At 49.3% G+C, this 17,573-nt stretch overlaps 1 pseudogene; it reads right to left on the bottom strand.

The window, feature by feature from the left end:
* Nucleotides 1–4,301: 4,301 nt before the first annotated feature.
* Nucleotides 4,302–13,716, bottom strand: LOC120709885 (annotated as a pseudogene).
* Between the last annotated feature and the right edge of the window lie 3,857 nt (nucleotides 13,717–17,573).

Genomic DNA, 17,573 nt, shown 5'->3' with positions numbered 1-17,573 from the left:
CCCCACCTACTCTGGGAGCTCCCGATGCATGGATCTCCGAGATCCGGGACTACCTGAAAGATAACATCCTCCCTGATGACGATGTGTCCGATAGGCTAAACGCTACGCGGTGGTAGAAGGGGATCTCTACCGCCGTGGCGCCAACGGTGTCCTCATGCGGTGCATTTCCCAGGGAGAAGGCCGCGAGTTGCTCGCGGAGATCCATGGAGGCGAGTGCGGAAGTCATTCCTCCTCTCGCACGCTTATTGGCAAGGCCTTTTGGCATGACTTCTACTGGCCAACAGCACTCCAGGATGCGGCTGAGCTGGTAAGGTCCTGCAAAGCATGCCAATTCCATGCAAAGCAAATACACACCCCGGCTCAAGCTATGCAGATGATTCCGCCCTCATGGCCATTCGTTGTGTGGGGTGTGGATATCCTGGGGCCATTCCCCTGGGCTGTCGGCGGGTACCGGTTCCTCTATGTCGCCATCGACAAGTTCACCAAGTGGCCGAAGGTTACCCCTGCGGTGAATATCACTAAGAAATCAGCAGTCGCATTCCTCAGGTCCATTGTGTGCAGATTTGGCGTCCCAAACCGCATCATCGCGGACAACGGGACCCAATTCAAAAGCAGACTCTTCCAAGAGTACTGTGAGGACATCGGCATCCAGCTATGCTTTGCGTCCGTAGCACATCCCCGCAGCAATGGACAAGTTGAGAGAGCAAATGCAGAGATCCTCAGGGGATTCAAGACCCGCACCTACAACTGCTTGAAGAAGCATGGTGCCAAATGGGTTGACGAGCTTCCGTGCGTACTATGGGGCAACCGGACCTCACCCAGCCGAGCCACCGGGGAGACTCCGTTCTTCCTGGTCTACGGGGCTGAAGCATGCCTTCCCCCAGAAATTCACCTGGGCTCACCACGGGTCCAGGCCTTTGACGAATCCATGCAGGAGCAACTGCGGTGTGACGACATGGACTTCGTTGACGAGTGAAGGTGGCGAGCAGCAATCCGAAATGCACGCTACAACCAGGCGCTCCGGCGCTATCATCAACGGTTCGTGCACAGTAGGGAGCTCCGGGCTGGCGACCTCGTCCTCAGATGGATCTTGAGCCGAGCAGGGCTCCACAAGCTTTCCCCTAGCTGGGAGGGGCCCTTCAGGGTTACAGAGGTATGCCGGCCCGGATGCGTTCGCCTCGCCACAGAAGATGGAGTGCCGCTGCCCAACCCATGGAATATAGAGCATCTGCGTAAGTTTTACACCTAGGCAGAGCAGGGAAATAAACTTTTCCTTTGTAATAAGATAGAGTTAGTGTGCGGTCCAGAGCGGTTGGGGGGCCACCCTCGTAAACCCGACCTCTAGCATCCATCGCACCGTCGGCTAACGCGCGGCTCAGAACGGTAGAGGTCCGACCTCGTAAACCCGGCCTCTGGCATCCATCGCGCAAGCCATGTACATCAAGATTGCAAAGGAAAGATTTTCTCCTAGTTCTGTCTTTGTGTCAAGTTAATTTTCGCGTTTCGATTCTCCAAGTTTCTAACCCCCGCGGGGACCTCAACTCTTGTTGCTACAACTAAGATCTGCATTGAGCTGCTGGACTGCCGTATAGATCCAGACCCTCTTGCTGCAGAAGAAGGGTCCGGACCCCTAGGGACTTACTCTGGAGAGTGGGTGCTTGTTTCCTGGGGTGGTCTGGAGCCCTGTGTAGCCGCTTAGCTGGTTCCGTACCCAAAAGCCTACACACTCCACCACCCTGTAACGAGTACTCTAGTACTTGGAGCCGGGTAATTAGGGGCCCGGACCTCGTTCCAGTTCAAGAATTGGTTTCCTAAGTCCAACACGGCATGTCCAGTCTTATATCTCAAAGGATCTAGTACAACAAAGTGACCTTGCCCACTGCTGCGAAAGGCCTGGGGCGATGAAGCCAGGTCCGGAAAGATCGTGCTGTTTCTTGTAGTGGTCCGGAGCCCTGTGTAGCGCCTTAGCCTGGTCCCGTACCCTAAGCCTACGCACTCCACCACTCTGTAACAAGCACAGAGCTACCTGGACCTGCGCATCTAGAGCCCCGGACCTGGTACCAACTTGGGACTGGTCAGGGATGAGTCCCGCGGGCCTGCTACTAAGTTGTGAATTTGAAATGGTACACAGGTTAAGCCCTGACTGGTGGTAGCCAGCCTCAAACCATTGAGCCTACCTACCAGGAGGTCCTAGCATCCGCTTCAAAGCCTTCATGCAGATCAAGATCCAGTCTCAATGGTAGACAGACTCAAAACAACTGAGTCTATCTCCCAGGGGGCCTGGGGCATCCGCTTTGTCCCAGACATCATGAATGGATTCTGCATGCGTCAAACAGCTAAGTTGCTGTATCATTGCTACTGTATAAGCGAATCTGATTCTTCTCTCTGTAGTCCTGTATACTACACAGGGAATAAGGCGCTTGCTCGTCTTGCAAGCTATGCAGCCCTATGCCCAAGGAGGTCCGGAGTATCTTCTACGGCTCACGTGGCAGACAGGTCCAATCAACTGAACCTATCCGTCAGGGGGCCAGGGCGCCGGGGTGCTGTATACCGCAAATCAATAACAGACAAACAGCTAAGTTGAAGTTTCTTCTATTCCAAAAATTTCAACTAATACAATGTTTGTTACATAATGCAAAAGATACAATCCCCAGCTTAAGGGTCCGCAGGCTCTCGCTTGAAGTAGGCGACAACGAAGTCAACAACCTCCCGCACGCTGTCCCGAGCGGCGGCCTCCGTCTCCGCTACAGGGCCATCGACCACGGGCGCCAGCGAGATGGTCGGGTCGTGGCTCCGGAGGCAGGTCAGGATGTGCTCCGCCACCATCCGGATCAGCTCGCGGCCCTCGGTTTCGAGCTGTCCAGCAAGGACCGGCCCCAGGCGCTGGAGCCTATCCGAAGCAGAATTCAGCACTGGGAGGGCAGTCAGCTATCGAAGCTGGCGGCTCCGCCACCTGGATCGGGCTCAGTCCAAGTGGCACCAGCGCCAGGCTCGCTTCGGTCACCCAGTCAGCGATCCGCTGGGCCTCCACGCGCTGGTCCTCCTGGTGCTTCCGGACCGCCTCCCGGACCGCCTCTTGCACCCGGGTGTCCAGAGCCGCCTTGGCCACCTCCACCTCGCGGGACCTCTCCTCGAGCTTGGCCTCCTTCCGCTCCGCCGACTCCTTCAGCTTCTTGAGCGAGTCTAGCTGGCGGCCAAGTTCCTTCTCTATGCCGGTGACGTGGGCCTCCCGTGCATAGAGGGACTTCCGGGCCTCCTCCAGCTCCGCCTCGGCATCAGTCAGCTTGCCTGCTCTCTCCTGCAGTTGCTCGCGCAATCCCTGCAGAGTAGCAGAGAAGATGTCGAGCTCCTGCCTCCGGACCTCGAGGTCCTCGCTGCGAGTCTCCAGCTCGGACTGTTGAGCCGCGAGGTGAGCCGAGAGGTCGGACCGCTGAGCCGCGAAGCCAACAACCTCCAGGGTGAAATCCTTCTCCCGCTGCGCCAAGAATTTCTCTCGGTTCAACACAGCGAACTCCCGGTCAAACACCTTTCTAAGGTTGGCTCGGTAGGCCTCTTGGTCCGCCTTGAGCTTCGACCGAGTTTCTGCAACGCGGGAGGCTTCAGCCTTCGTGTGCACTTCTAGGCGGGTGTGCCAGTCGGAGAGGCGCTGGCGCTCGCTCTCTAGAGCAGACCACTCCCGCCGGAAGGCCGCATCGGCGGAGGAGGTTGCCTCCTCGATCGACCGCCGAACCTGAAACAGCACCTGGGGGAGGGGAGTCGCATCCTCCTCTGGGAGTTGGAGCTACAGGAGCCGCCTACCAAAGACCACCTCCAACTACTCCTCTGCAACAGGACCAGAGCTGGAGGTGGGGGCTTCCACTACAGCACTTGTCTCCGGCGCCTCCGCTGCCGCCGCGTCGGGTGCGGCGGTGCCCAGCTCCGGCGCCTCCGCTGCCGCCGCGTCGGGTGCGGCTGTGCCCAGCTCCGGCGCCCCCGCTGCCGCCATGTCGGGTGCGGCCGTGCCCAGCTCCGGCGCCTCCGCCGCCGCCGCGTCGGGTGCGGCTGCGCCCAACACCGGCACCTCCGCCGCCGCAGCGTCGGGGGCAGCGGCGCCCAGAGCCGGCATCTCAGCCGCCGCGGCGTCGGGTGCGGCCGCACCCAGCACCGGCGCTTCCGTCGCAGCCGTGTCGGGTGCGGCTGCGTTCAGTACCGGCGCCTCCGTCGTCGCCTCGTCGGGCGCTGCTGCACCCAGCACCGGCGCCCCCGCCGCCGCAGCGTTGTGCGCTGCTGAGTCTGGAAATGACACGCCTATCAGCATCACGTCACGCACCACTGGGCTGGCATAGGTCGCTGTACCTGAGAGTCCCGCACCCGCTGTCGCCGTTGCTGTCGACGCCGAGGCCGCCTGGGTACCAGCCGACGAGCCGGTGATGGTAGAAGAACTGCTGGGGCGAGGAGCCCTGGTAACAAAGCGGAGAAGCCTTCAGGAAAAAAGCAAAGCACCTGGTATGAGGGAAGAAAGCAGGATAACACTAACCCAGAAGTACCGGGTACCCAGCGTCCTCGGAGGCCCGGCCTCTTCTCCTGCGGCTGTTGCTGTTGCTGCTGCTGCCCCTGTAGCTGCGATGCAGGTGCAACCCGGGCTTGCTCCTGCTGCTGCTATCCCCGTGGCTGCGGCACGGGCGCGACCCGGGGTTGCACCTGTTGCTGCTGTTGCCGCTCTCGCGCCCACTGCAGCTGCTCCTGCGGCAGCAGCAGCAGCAGGCCGGCGCAGGCTACTCAGGGGCGACGGGACCCTGGTCTCGGAGCCCGCCGCGAAGCGCCAGAGGGCCTCTGAGGGCGCGGGCCAGGGTAGCTCCAGGGCTGCCGGCCCTCGCGGGTCCTCTAGGGCGACTGCACCACCACCATCGCCGCCGAGGAATTCCTCCCGACGATGCACCGGAGTTGCTCTGTGCCCGGCTGGAACCGGCTGCGGCCGCGCTGCTAACCGCGGCCTGCTCCCCCTTCGTGGTGGCGCCGGACCCCGTAGCGCTCAGCGTAGCTTGATCCCCGGACGCGCTAGGGATCCGGAGCCCACGGTTCGGGTCGCCTCCGGTCTGGCGTGGGGCCAGTCCCCCGTCGTCCAGAGTTGGCAGGGTAGCCAGCACCGCCACCCTCGCGGGGTCCTCGCAGAGGGGGGACTATGCTCTGTGGGAGGATCAGGTTCTCCGGGATGAAGGCGTCCCCCGTCACGTTCCGCACCAGAACCTCCAAGGCCTCCTGGGTCAGGTCGCTCCCCTCTCCGCGGTGGGTCCTGCTGCAGTCGTTGAGGCCAGTGAAGCTCCAGGCAGGGCGCGGCCGCTGCTTCAGGGGGGCGATCCGGCGCTTTACGAAGTCTCCGAGCACATGCCACGAGGTGAGGCCGCTCTCCGCCAGCGACCTGATCTTGTCCAGCATGGAGTCGAACTCCGGCTGCAGGGACGGCTTGGCCCTCCAGGTTGCGCGGTCGGAGGCGGGCCCCTCGGTCGGCAGGGCGAGGCGCTCGTTGGCTTCGGTGGTGGCGATCACCCAATCCCTGCGCCACTCCTCCCACTTTCCGCCAGCAAGGCCGGGAATGTAAGGAGTTGGCAGGTCACTCCTTATCTGGAAGTAGTACCCCCCCACTTCGTCCTTGCTCCTTCCGGACCTCACCAGAATGAAGAAATAGCGGAAGAGGATGACGCAGGGCCGCACTCCCACGAACATCTCGCATAAGTGCACGAAGATGGACGTCAGGAGGAGGGAGTGGGGCGTCAGATGCTGAAGTTGGAGGCCGAAGTCTTCCAGCAGTAGCAGCAGGAACGAAGAAATCGGCAGTCCCACGCCGGTGGAGATGTGCGAGGTGAATAGCACAAACTCCCCGGCGCGAAGGTTGCCAAGGGGAACCGAGCCTGCTCGCACCCCCCCAGCCGGTCTCCTGAGCACTCCACCCAAGCAGGCGGTGCACTGTGTTCAACTCTCTCTCGGTCTGGTAGCGGCGGGGATGAACAAGGGATGCCATCTCTTGGTGGAGTGAGGAGCAGCCTGCGTAGGGGAGAGAAGGGCAAGGAAAGCTTGAAGGCAAAAGGGCGCAAAGGCTGGGAGGAAGAAGACGAATGCTGGAAAGTAACCGCGGAATGCGGTACGCCCCATTATAAAGCCTGACTCAACCGGCGCGCCCCGGAACCGTCGCCGGAACTCAAGCGACGCCCGCGCCTGGTGTTAACCGCCCAGTCCATGACATGGGGGCCCAGGCCCACCTGGCGGGGTGAGCGGGTAACCAACAAGGGTGCGAAAAGACGGGATCTGAACCGTCGCCCGCGCGCGCGGGGAGCGAGGCAGAAGCTGAGCTGGCGTGCGCGTATTAAGCGCTGGCGTGGCCAAGCTTTTCGGGAACTGCGCCGGTGGTAAATGATCCGTTTACCCCAGCCGCAACAATACCGAGCGTCGCGCGCGTGACTAGGGGAACCACTGTGCGTGGGGCCCATAGTCAGTAAGCCGTTGCGATGAGATGAGGCAGCAAACAACCCGATGGATGGTCAAAGCCGGTCAAGACCCCTGCAGTAAGAAGCTTCAAGCTGTATGGAGCCAAATCGCAAAAGTGGCCCCACCTGTGGGTTCGTACCTCCCCGAAGGTGGGCCCGGGGGCCACTGTCGGTACCCTGTAGCAGGGATACCCACTCTTACTGTGGCAAGGCAGGACCCGCGTAGTTATCTGTAACTGCGTGGAAAGGACGGAGTAGCCAGGCCCCATGGTCCAGGCTCTTCCCTCACCAGGCCAACGGCCCCGGACCCGTTCCCTGCCTGGGGATGGGTCCGGAGACGCCACGTGCCTCTAAGCAAGGGAAGATCCGAGCTGACAGCCGAGACCTCGAACCCCCATAGGGGTCCGGGACCTCCTGCGCCTGCTCGGACCCCCCCTTTACCGCGTAGGGGTCCGGAGCCGCCACGTGGCCCGGAGGCATGGGCTCGAGCGCAAGCCTTCCGCTGGAAGACTCGCGCACCCACTGCATTTAATGCAGATGGACAAGGCGTGCTCTGCCGCCGCGGTATGCGAGACAGCCTTTGTTAGGCCTCGCTGTGCACCGCGTATTACCAAGGTGCACAGTGCAGCCGCCTGTGCCGCGCCCGCGCAGGGCCCGTCTGCCGCATTAAATGGATACGACGGCACGTCACTTTTCCATCATGCCGCCTACGCCGCAGGCTACACAGCCTGCTTAAGCTACGTGGCAGGCGACGCCACTAGCCTCATCTGGCATCGCCTCGACAAGAGAGCGCCAGGACATGATGGACGAAGGGCTCCGGGAGCAGGCAAGGGAATCCAGGAGAGAGATCTCCTTTGCCTGCGACGCCATAATGTATGAACAATACGTTATTTTATACTACATCGTTGGACCCACCTGTCGGGGACCCAACAGCTGTGTACGCGCCCCCCTTGAGATATAAAAGGGAGGCGCTCGCTGTACACAGGACGATCTCCAGATACAAGCTCTCGCAACTCTCTCACTCTCGTGGGAAGGCAATACAACACACGGTGGACGTAGGGTATTACGCTCCGGCGGCCCGAACCACTCTAAATCTTGTTGTGTTCATCGTGTTCTTGAGTGAGACCGGACTAGGACTAGCTAACCCCCGAGTACACACCCTCTAGGCTAGGGCGGGTGCCTTCCGCCACCCGGCTGTGGTTTGCCTACATTGTATAAGAATTTACTTGACTGCGGCAAGACTTCAGAAACAGCATCAGTGGAAGACTTGACATGTTGTCCATCATGTTCTGGTTCAGCAACAATTGCCTCCATATCATCCTAGCAAAATGAATAAATTTCAGTCTTGCATATTGGACTCAGGTTTATTTTCACTAGGACTTTGCTAAGAATAGGTGGGGGAAAGGAAACAAGGACTTACAATTGCTTTCTTCACAGATTCGGTAAAGCCAATTTTTTCTACTACAATGCATCTCCTTGAACAGATCAATTGCAATAGGCTCGGTATCTTTATATTTATCTTGTTTCTAAAATGATGTGAACAGAATTATTAGTACCATATAACTCCTCCAATAAAGAAAATACTTGCACCCAAGCATGATAACCCTATCTGATCAAAGGATGTCTACAAATATCACATAACCCTATCTGATCAAAGGATGTGTACAAATATCACATTTGAACTAAACAAAAAAATATTACTAAAACCTGCGTGATAGAATGGATACAAAGTAGAAGAAGTAGACATATCATAGTCAACAGCTTAGGATCTGTTGGTCTGAAAGGTTAGTGTGTTTGCTCATCTTTGTCAAAACATGCTAGTTTTTCTCTAAAAAGTGCAATTGTTTTAATGTAAAATGGAGTTTTTAACCATGTGTGTATGTTGTACAAATCTCATTAACAAAATGGAGCAATGCTGACCTAGGCATATTTGTGTAAGATAAGAACATATCCGAAACTATGCACAACAAGTGATAGTCATCTAAAAATATTCCACTGAAACAAAGGACACACATTCACAGTGGTTTTGTGTTGCAATTGCTTGCTGCTTTTCTATTTTTCTTCTCTACTTAAATAAATAAGAATGGATGTTATTTTCTAGCTGCATGATCTCTTATGAGTTTTTAGGTGGCTGGACATTTCAGAGAATTCCAATGAAGTATCTGATGGTTGGTACTTTCTTACCACGACATAAGTTTTTGCAATGTAGCACTGAGACTCTGTCCTCTGCTGAAACTGAACCTTCTCACGGTTAAGTTTGTTTTTGATACACTTGTCCTATAGATCATAGAACAAAAGTAAGTTACAGAAATTTTATAGCAAGACACTTTGACACGAATCAATCTAGTTAATGGAGACAAGCAACAAGTACTAGAATTCAGGGAAGCTGATTTCAAGATCAGCCTTATGACTCAGTGGTACATATTTATCAACACAAAATTATAGCAGAAATACATGTACAAAAATTCAGTGCCACTTCACTACATCCATTTTCCCGTGAGTGACTAATATACAAGGAGGTGCTGCCCAAATAATAGAGCTAATCAAAGGTTGATTCAATATCAAGCTAGTATGTATGCGTCATACCTTGTGCTTTGGGCTTGACCACATCTCCACTAATTCTCTCCATTGTTCATCAGTCATCTGCTTAATAGGTGACGTTGTCCGCACTTGATTTGCAGGTACCCCGTAGAAGTACTGCTTTTTCAGCCTATACCTCATTTGTCGTTGCCCACACTTTAGCAAGTCAGTGCATGCTTCATGCACTGCCTTACTGTTGACGTCCATGGTGAATTGTCCCTAACAAAATAATGAATAATAAGATTTCAGATGCAAAGGACACAAAGAAATAGGATTAACCAACTAGAATTGAAATTGACTTACAACAAGTTTGCCAATGTAGTTTGTAATTTGTCCCTCATCCTCCTTGTAATTCTTCCAATGCGGATAGATTGGTATGTGCTGCTTGAGTATGATCCCACCCTCCGATGCAAGCTTTGCTGCCTGAATAGGTTGCTCCGGTCTTCTCTTCCCTTTAGAAATTTGGATTGGTATCTTAGTGCCTAACCCTTTGCTTAATGAGTCCAGACCCTTGCCAAGACTTTTTCCCCTTGGTACTTGTTTTCTTGTAGCAATCAATGCACCTAACAAAATTTCATCAATGTAGTTAGTGGCAAACAAAAATGACCTACTAAGTAAGTAGCAATATTAATCTATGAACTACAACTAGAGTTCGCTAATTTTAAAAGAAAAATTTATTGATTCTATTTGTAGGTCATATGCGAATTGATGTAGTAAACAACATTCCCTATGCAAACTATATCAAGAAAACCACTTGCCTTCATCAACAATGTCGATATGGTTCTCATTTTGTAATGTAGAATTAGGATTTTCCAATGCATCTTGCGTGGCAGCAATGAGGCTTTCGGAGGCAACTTGCTTTGTGATTGCACTCCTTTGCCTAGTGACTCTGATAGATGCCTCTTCTCGATCAATAGCGACCACTCTCTTAGATCCTCTAGGTCCTCGAGCAGAGATGTTGCCAGCAGGGTTGGATGTATATTTTTACGTACACCCTTAGCAACCTGAGAATCCTAAATTGGCAGCATAGCACAAGATAAGATGCAAAAATTGGTATATGAGCAGATGTAAAGATAATAGTCATAGGACAAAGATAATAGTTATAGGACAAACATTGTAATGCAGAGAAGAAAGTGTACCTTGCTGACCTCTTGTTCAGAGCCCTCACTATCCTGAGCATCATACAAAGATCCTGATTCTTGAGAAACATCATCCTTGCTCTTTGAACTTGTATTCTTAATCATTGATGCCAATGTAGAAAGCCCAAACCTTTGAAACATTTGATTATATTTTGAGCCCTCAAGCGCTCATAGTCAGTAAGTGGAGTTTCTGTACAATAATTAAAAAACAGTAAATATATGTGAAGCGGATGAAACTATAGCTGGTAAATCTAGAGAACAACTAATTCTGGACTCTCAACCATATGTTTACAGAAAGTATCCTCTGTTTCTAGACACAGTTTAGCACTAAGTATAATTAAAAATCATAGTTGAGAGTACTGAATTTGTATAGACAGGTTGAGAAAAATATGCTCAAAACATTATATTCTAGGAATAATCTATTTGCTTTTACAAAGTCACCAACATACTTACACCCAGAAAAATTGCAGACTAAAATCATTCATGGAGTACTGATTGAACTTATTAGATATCTATGCCTCATCGAAGGGGGTAAACAGAGACAAACATTGTACTAGTCACGATACAGCCATACAGAACACATCAATGCAGAGGATAGATCAGGAACAGTTCCCTACGAGCATAATAACCTCTTGTGACTCTACCAGATAATGTGCTCAAAGCTGGATAATCATGAATGCACTAGATTACTGCAGCATGTAGGGTAAATTTCTCTCCACTAAACGCATCCAATGTTCGGACGCCTTTCCAAAGCTCTAGCAACTCATCAATTAGTAGCTCCAAGAATACATCGATATCCTTTCCTGGGCATGTTGGACCAGGGATGAGTAAGCCCATCATGAAGTTGGATTGCTGCATACATTCCCATGGAGGAAAATTGTAAGGGATAAGAAACACCGGCCACATACTGTACGAAGCACTCATTTTGCCAAATGGGTTGAAATCATCTGTAGCAAGGCCAAGTCTGATGTTTCTAGCATCTTTTGCAAACCACTCATACTTTTTATCGAAGTCTTTCCATGCCTCACCATCAGCTGGATGGCTGAGCTTATTCTCCACTGGTTTCCTCTTCAGCTTATGCCATTGTGCTTGCTATGCATTTTGTTTAGAAGCGAACATCCTCTTTAGCCTTGGAATCAATGGAAAATGTCGCAATACCTTTTCAGGAATCTTCTTTCCTTCTTTTTCATCTTTCCATCTTGATGCATCACAAATAGCACATTTATCCATTTTTTCAAACTTCTTTCGGAACAAAACACAATTGTTTGGGCACACATGGATTGAATCATATCCGAGTCCCAACGCACGAATAAGTCTCTTAGCTTCCTGGTAAGAAGAGGGAATAGAGCAATCTGGGAATGCTGATGATAACAACTTTAGAAATGCAGTGAATGCAACATTGCTTATTCGATAAAATGACTTTATATGAAGTAACTTCACCACAAAAGAAAATCTTGAATGAGCTGCACCAGGGTAAAGTTCATGCTTCATCTCTTCTAATAGAACTGCAAACATAGATTTTTTTCTTGTTACCTTCCTCTTCAGCCACATACAACTCCTCTACCATATCATGAATTTTATCATCATCGTCGTCTTCTTGAACCTCATTCATACCAACATCATCACTGAAATCAATATGTCCATCAAGATGGTCCGCATTTTCATTACTTTGGACATCCATTTCTTCCCCGTGATACATCCACCTAGTATATGTGCTAGCCATCCCGTGAATGTATAAGTGATCCTCCATAATTCCTTTATGTTGATGAATCCGATTCAAACAACGGCGACATGGACAAAGTATCTCTTCATTCTCATCATACCTCTCTGACACAAACTTCATGAAATTGCTGACCCCGTCTAGGTGGGGCTTACTAAATAGCCTACTATTGATCTATGATCGGTCCATCTGCAGAACAATGATAGAAGACAATAAATAAAAAAATAATTAAGGGCACAAAATAAATCTACTTCGCAAGATCATGATTAGCATATCTATGTGATATTCAAGAAAAGTCAAAATAAAGTCTTATTATGTTGTCATACTTCACAAATCTAGTCTTCAATATTTTGTTGATGGTCAACTTGGAAATACTGCAAAGCTAAATAGTAAACGAAATCTAACCTTTAATTTTTTTTATTACGCCCGACTACAAAATAATCTAATATGGAAAATGGACTCACCGGTGGTGGCTAGGAGAAAATCGCTGTGGCAGGCGCTGCCTCGTTTCTTGACCTTTGGTGCACTCCCGATGAGGCTGGTTCCTATGTTTTGGAGGATCTGGTGCAGAACGTAATATGATGCCCAATATTTAGAAAATGCAAGTCACAGCAATCAGTTTAAGCCTTTTTTTTGTATTCTTGCACTTTTCATTAATCATTACTAGAATCACATATTCTAATTCTAGAAGACATGAGAAAATACATAGACCTCTCCCTTCTCACTGCTGGATGAATATTTTTCTAATTCTAGCGATCAGTTTGGATGGAAATTATGGTTTCAATATCAATGCAAACCCCTTCTCACTTCTGGATTGATATTTTCTAGATGGCATGACAATGCTTTATGCTGAACATTAGAGAAAAATACAATTAGTCATGAGTGTCATTGTCTCACCGAGTTAGGGAAAAACTTCTATACATCGTCGCTAGTGGTCTGTTCCGAATTCCTGCTCAAGATATTTCGATTGACTAATATCCGTACTACAAGTTGCCTGCTGTGCTCTTTATCTGCTTGTTGTGCAGTGTGCTGAAAATTTGAGAAAAACATGAAGTTGACATGATTGGTTCTTTGATCGGCAATGGCCAATGGAGACATACGGAGTTAGAGATCATGGCCACATGGGAGACAGCGCAGTGATTGCTGATCAGAATTTAAGGTTCAGACTAACATGAACTCACGGATAGAGGCGTGCGTCTCGGCGTGGTGTCGTCGTCGGAGGTCGGACGTCTGCAAATCGCCGGCAGCAGTGATGAAGTCTGTGATATGCGCCGAGCAGTGCGGCGTCGTGGACTCGGCGTGATGGCGTCTCGCGGTCGTGCGTGTCGTGGACGGGCGGGACCGCGGGAGCCTGCCTCCCGTACGGCTGTACAGATGAACGAGTTCAGGGACAGGGAAATCGGCCAGCAGTGAGGCAGCTAGCAATGAGACAAGCAATATACAGACATGCGGCGCCGACGCCGGATCGTGGATTCTTGCCAAGGCTAGAGGCAACGTTTCTCTGTTTCCTCGGCGGCGAGGTTGCGACGGACGAGGCGCCAGTAGGGCCCGTACGGCGAGGAGTTGATATCGCGGCCGCCAACGCTGAAAAGGCCGTCCGGCTCGGTGGGCGGCGGGCGGCGAAGGCGGCGCCGCACTGGACGAGCGCGCGGTGCGTGAGGCGGCGGTCGGCGACGAAGACGAGCGTGCCGCCCAAGAGGCGGCAGAAGGAGATGACGGGGCCGTGGCGCGCGTGCAGGTCGCGGATTATGGGGGAGGAGCGGCGGAGCGCCAGGAACTTTGCGAGGAAGCTTCGATCCAAAAGCGCGGCGGGCATGCAGGTATGTCGATCGAGACGTGCCCTATGATTAATGGAAGCAGTGATCCCAAAACAATTAGTTTAGATAAAAAAATAGTAGTATATTCTTCAACAAGTGCTTCATATCATATTACAGTAGTATGTCGATTGTCACTTCACCGTGTTATAAGTTCGAGTCCTCTTGATGATGCTTGACGGAGTTGTTTTTTATGGAAATAATGGCACTTTATTTTTGCAACAGATCCTGGGCTCATTGTTCGACGGGTCAACTTGCTGGCCTGATTGGACTGCATCATGAATCTGCTTGCAACGTAGCAATATATAAAGTAAGTTGCAGCATCCAACAGTAATATTACGTATCCTAGTGGTCGGAGGTATTTCGCAAACTATGTTGGTCATGGGTTCGATTACTTTAGCCGGATGAACTGAGTTTTTTTCCCCATTTTATTTATTGTGGAACTTATGTTTAGCCTCCCTATTTGCCACGTATAGGAGACAACAAGGAATCCCTTGTGGCAGTGGGATCCGCCCTTCCTACTCGGCCATGCTGCCAACGTGGATAAAATAAAAGTTTTTTTTTGAAAAAGTTATTTATTTAGTCTTTATGACAAACATTCATCGTCATATAATATCGTCACAATGTGACACCAAAGTAGATTATGACGTTTTTGAGTCAGACTTAGTGACGAAGGCTATATTTTTGTCACTAACTTGGATTGACTCATGTATAACGTCATAAACAAAATGATTTAATGACAAATACCTGTATTGTCATCAACTATTCGTCATAGAAGGCCTTATATGTTGTAGTGACGAGTGGTCAAATTTGGAGTAAAGAAAGTCAAACGAACTATAATTTGAAACGGAGAAAGTAATTGTTAATTCTTATAGCTAAATTCATTGCCTTTAAATTTGTGCGGTAACAAAAGGGCACATATGCGATAGCCAACTTGTTACCCGCTGGGCGTGCTATATATACTGGGAATTTTAAGAAGCGATACATCATAATGTACGGAAAACTACCGGCTGGAAGCTGCCCCCAGCCCCTCTCATCTGGTATTCACATTAGTTCAATTTTTTAGCCACACAAATTTATTTCTGGTGCACCACCAATCATCCATGGGTTGTTGCTTTCATATGAAACTAAATTCACTTAAGGTAATTGTGGTGTCATGTTGGTGCATTTCCTTGTGATTACTGACTACTAAAGGCATATTATTACCCTGACTTATGTAAGCACACGTGCGGAACAAAATGTATTTTTGTTGCTTGGTCACTCTATATTGTGCTTCGTTTAGACTATGTTAGTGATTGCATCTGAACTTATAGTGTATTTACTCTTTTTTTGCCAGCCTAGGTTGAGCATTGCACTTCACTCAAACCAATAATAAAAAGAAAATATTTCTTATCACTTTCACAAAGTATAGTATTTTCTAGGTTTTATTATTTCCTGTAAACAACTTAATGTAGCTAACATTTTGTACCTATCAGATTGTGGGACCTGCTATCTCTGGTTGAGCTACGTAGAGAAATTGAAGATTCATTCACATGAAAGGTGGGCCGTTGATAGGCAATGCACTGCAAAGTCAACTCATCTCGCGCGGCACCAAGGTTCAATAATTCAGCCAGATTGCATGGGACTGACCTCATTTGCAGAACATATGGGCTCCTCTTTTGAATTAAAATATTTCTTTATCTCGCTTTCAGAAGGCATCATTGGACTGCGAACTGGTTACCTACAATCTTCAGAGACATGCAGACTTTTGTGACAAGTATGCTGAATCTTCTGACCACATTATTATATCCGGTATTCTTTATCTCTGCAGATTTGGTGGGCAATTTTTGCTTCTTCTACTTCTATCATATATTAGACTATAAGGGAGTTGATTTTGTATATTATGTGTATACGATAAACCTTGAGTTTATTTATTAGATGTTTTTGCATGCATATTTGGTATGCTATAAAATGTATTTGTTTTAAACATGCATGTGCATGCACATGCCTCAATTGCTACATGTAATTACATGTATTTTATATATAACAAAGATTGATTCTAATACAAAAAAAATTGTTTCACTGTAGCAATGCATGGGCACAAACCTAGTAGAGGAAGAAGATCAATTTCATGGGTCTACACCTCCTTTCATTAAACCTTTGGGCTGTCAAGTGGGACCTCTGTGAGGGGTATGGTGAGCCTAATTTTGGTGAGAAAGATCAATTGTTTTAATTTTTATATTTATAGTATAGATTACCTATTTGAATGCCTCTTTCCTCATGGCGTCATCTCCTCAACCGTTGGAGATCAAAGCATTCCCAAAACACTGGACCGGCGTAGCCACTCATCCTCGGGCACGTGAGGCTGACCTCCAACAGGCCCTCCCGCCGAGGGGGAAGATCGACCTCAACCATAGGGGCGGAAGCTTCTATCAGACTGCGACTCAGTGGCCATCTGCTAGCAAAGAGGAGGACTTTTCTAAGCATGCACTTCTTGTTGTGCCTATGGTACCGACGAAGCAGGCAATGACTACTGGCTGGTCAAAAACAACTGGGGAGCTAAGTGGGGTGTCAACGGATATGCCCTAATTCAGAGGGGCATTGGAAACCCGCTTGGTGTCAGGGGATGTTCCGCACTCACGGCTACTTTCCTATAATGTAGAATTATGCTAACTAGAGGAGCAGTGTACTGTTAGCCAGAGTGGTTATATATGATGTCCTTTTAGTTTCACATACTATCGGATAACTATATGTTGTTTTAGCCAGAGTCATTATATATGTACTTTTGGTTACGTTTCAAATCCATTAGGAAGACTTCAAGTCTTAAGTTATAACTGCTAGAATTGCATGTATCTAATATAACTGCTACTAGAATTATCTGTATCATAGCATTTGGGTGTCCATCAGGACAATAGGTTGCTCCCTTTTTGAAATCCCAAGGAAGGGCCACCAGTATGAGCTTCCAGCATGTATGTTCCCATATTTGGGCTTGTCAATTATGTCGATTTGTACGCAACACTGATTTACGTCTACTCATATGGCTTGTTCTATGGTTTTTGTTGGAAATCAAGGTGGCTCTAATACCCATTTAGATGAGGACCTACACCTATGACATACCAACTAACTCTAGAGTCGGTTAGCCTCTCAAATTTCCAGTTACTTAGTGTATTGGGTCCTTTTAACGACAGAGCCGCCTTTTCACTTCCGGGTGGCAAAGCCTACCAATAGATGAAGCGGGCTTCCGGGAGGCAGAGCCAATCTACGATAAAGCCTAGACCCTTTGCGATCCCGGGTGACAGGGCCAACCTTTGATGGATCACAACTTATACACTAAGTAACTATATTGTTTAACCGGGAGACCAACACTTACAAGAACAAAACTTTATTGCAACACAATAATACTTCACAAGAGCATACAACACTCTTCTTCTTTTTGTGGCTAGCCTAGCACCCACCCTTCTCTCCTAGCACTATCACCTCTCATCTACCTTGCTCATGGATGGATGACATGGCAAGGGAGGGGGTCTCTATTTATAGGCCAAGGAGGGACATAATATTAGGACAAGTGTCCCATTCAAATTTATTTATTACTAATTCTAGATGTGTCCATAGAAAATATCTCATTCTAGCATTGTGAAGAACACTCTTAGAAGTTTGCCTTGCACTCTTCAGATCTTGAGAACAAATAATAATATATTACTGTAACACCCCGGGTGTCTGCACAGTAATTAAAAAGGTGTCCGCACAGTAATTGTGTATGTTTGCTTTGCATCATGTGCTTGAATTGCTTGAAAAGGATCTTTTTGTAATTATGAAAGGTTATATGTGTAATTATGATTTTATGCAAGGTCCTTTATATAGTTATTTGTGAATATAGCTT

This window comes from Panicum virgatum, chromosome 5K, assembly GCF_016808335.1.
Source record: "Panicum virgatum strain AP13 chromosome 5K, P.virgatum_v5, whole genome shotgun sequence".
Classification (NCBI taxonomy): Eukaryota; Viridiplantae; Streptophyta; class Magnoliopsida; order Poales; family Poaceae; genus Panicum; species Panicum virgatum.
This window is presented reverse-complemented; position numbering and strand designations above follow the sequence as displayed.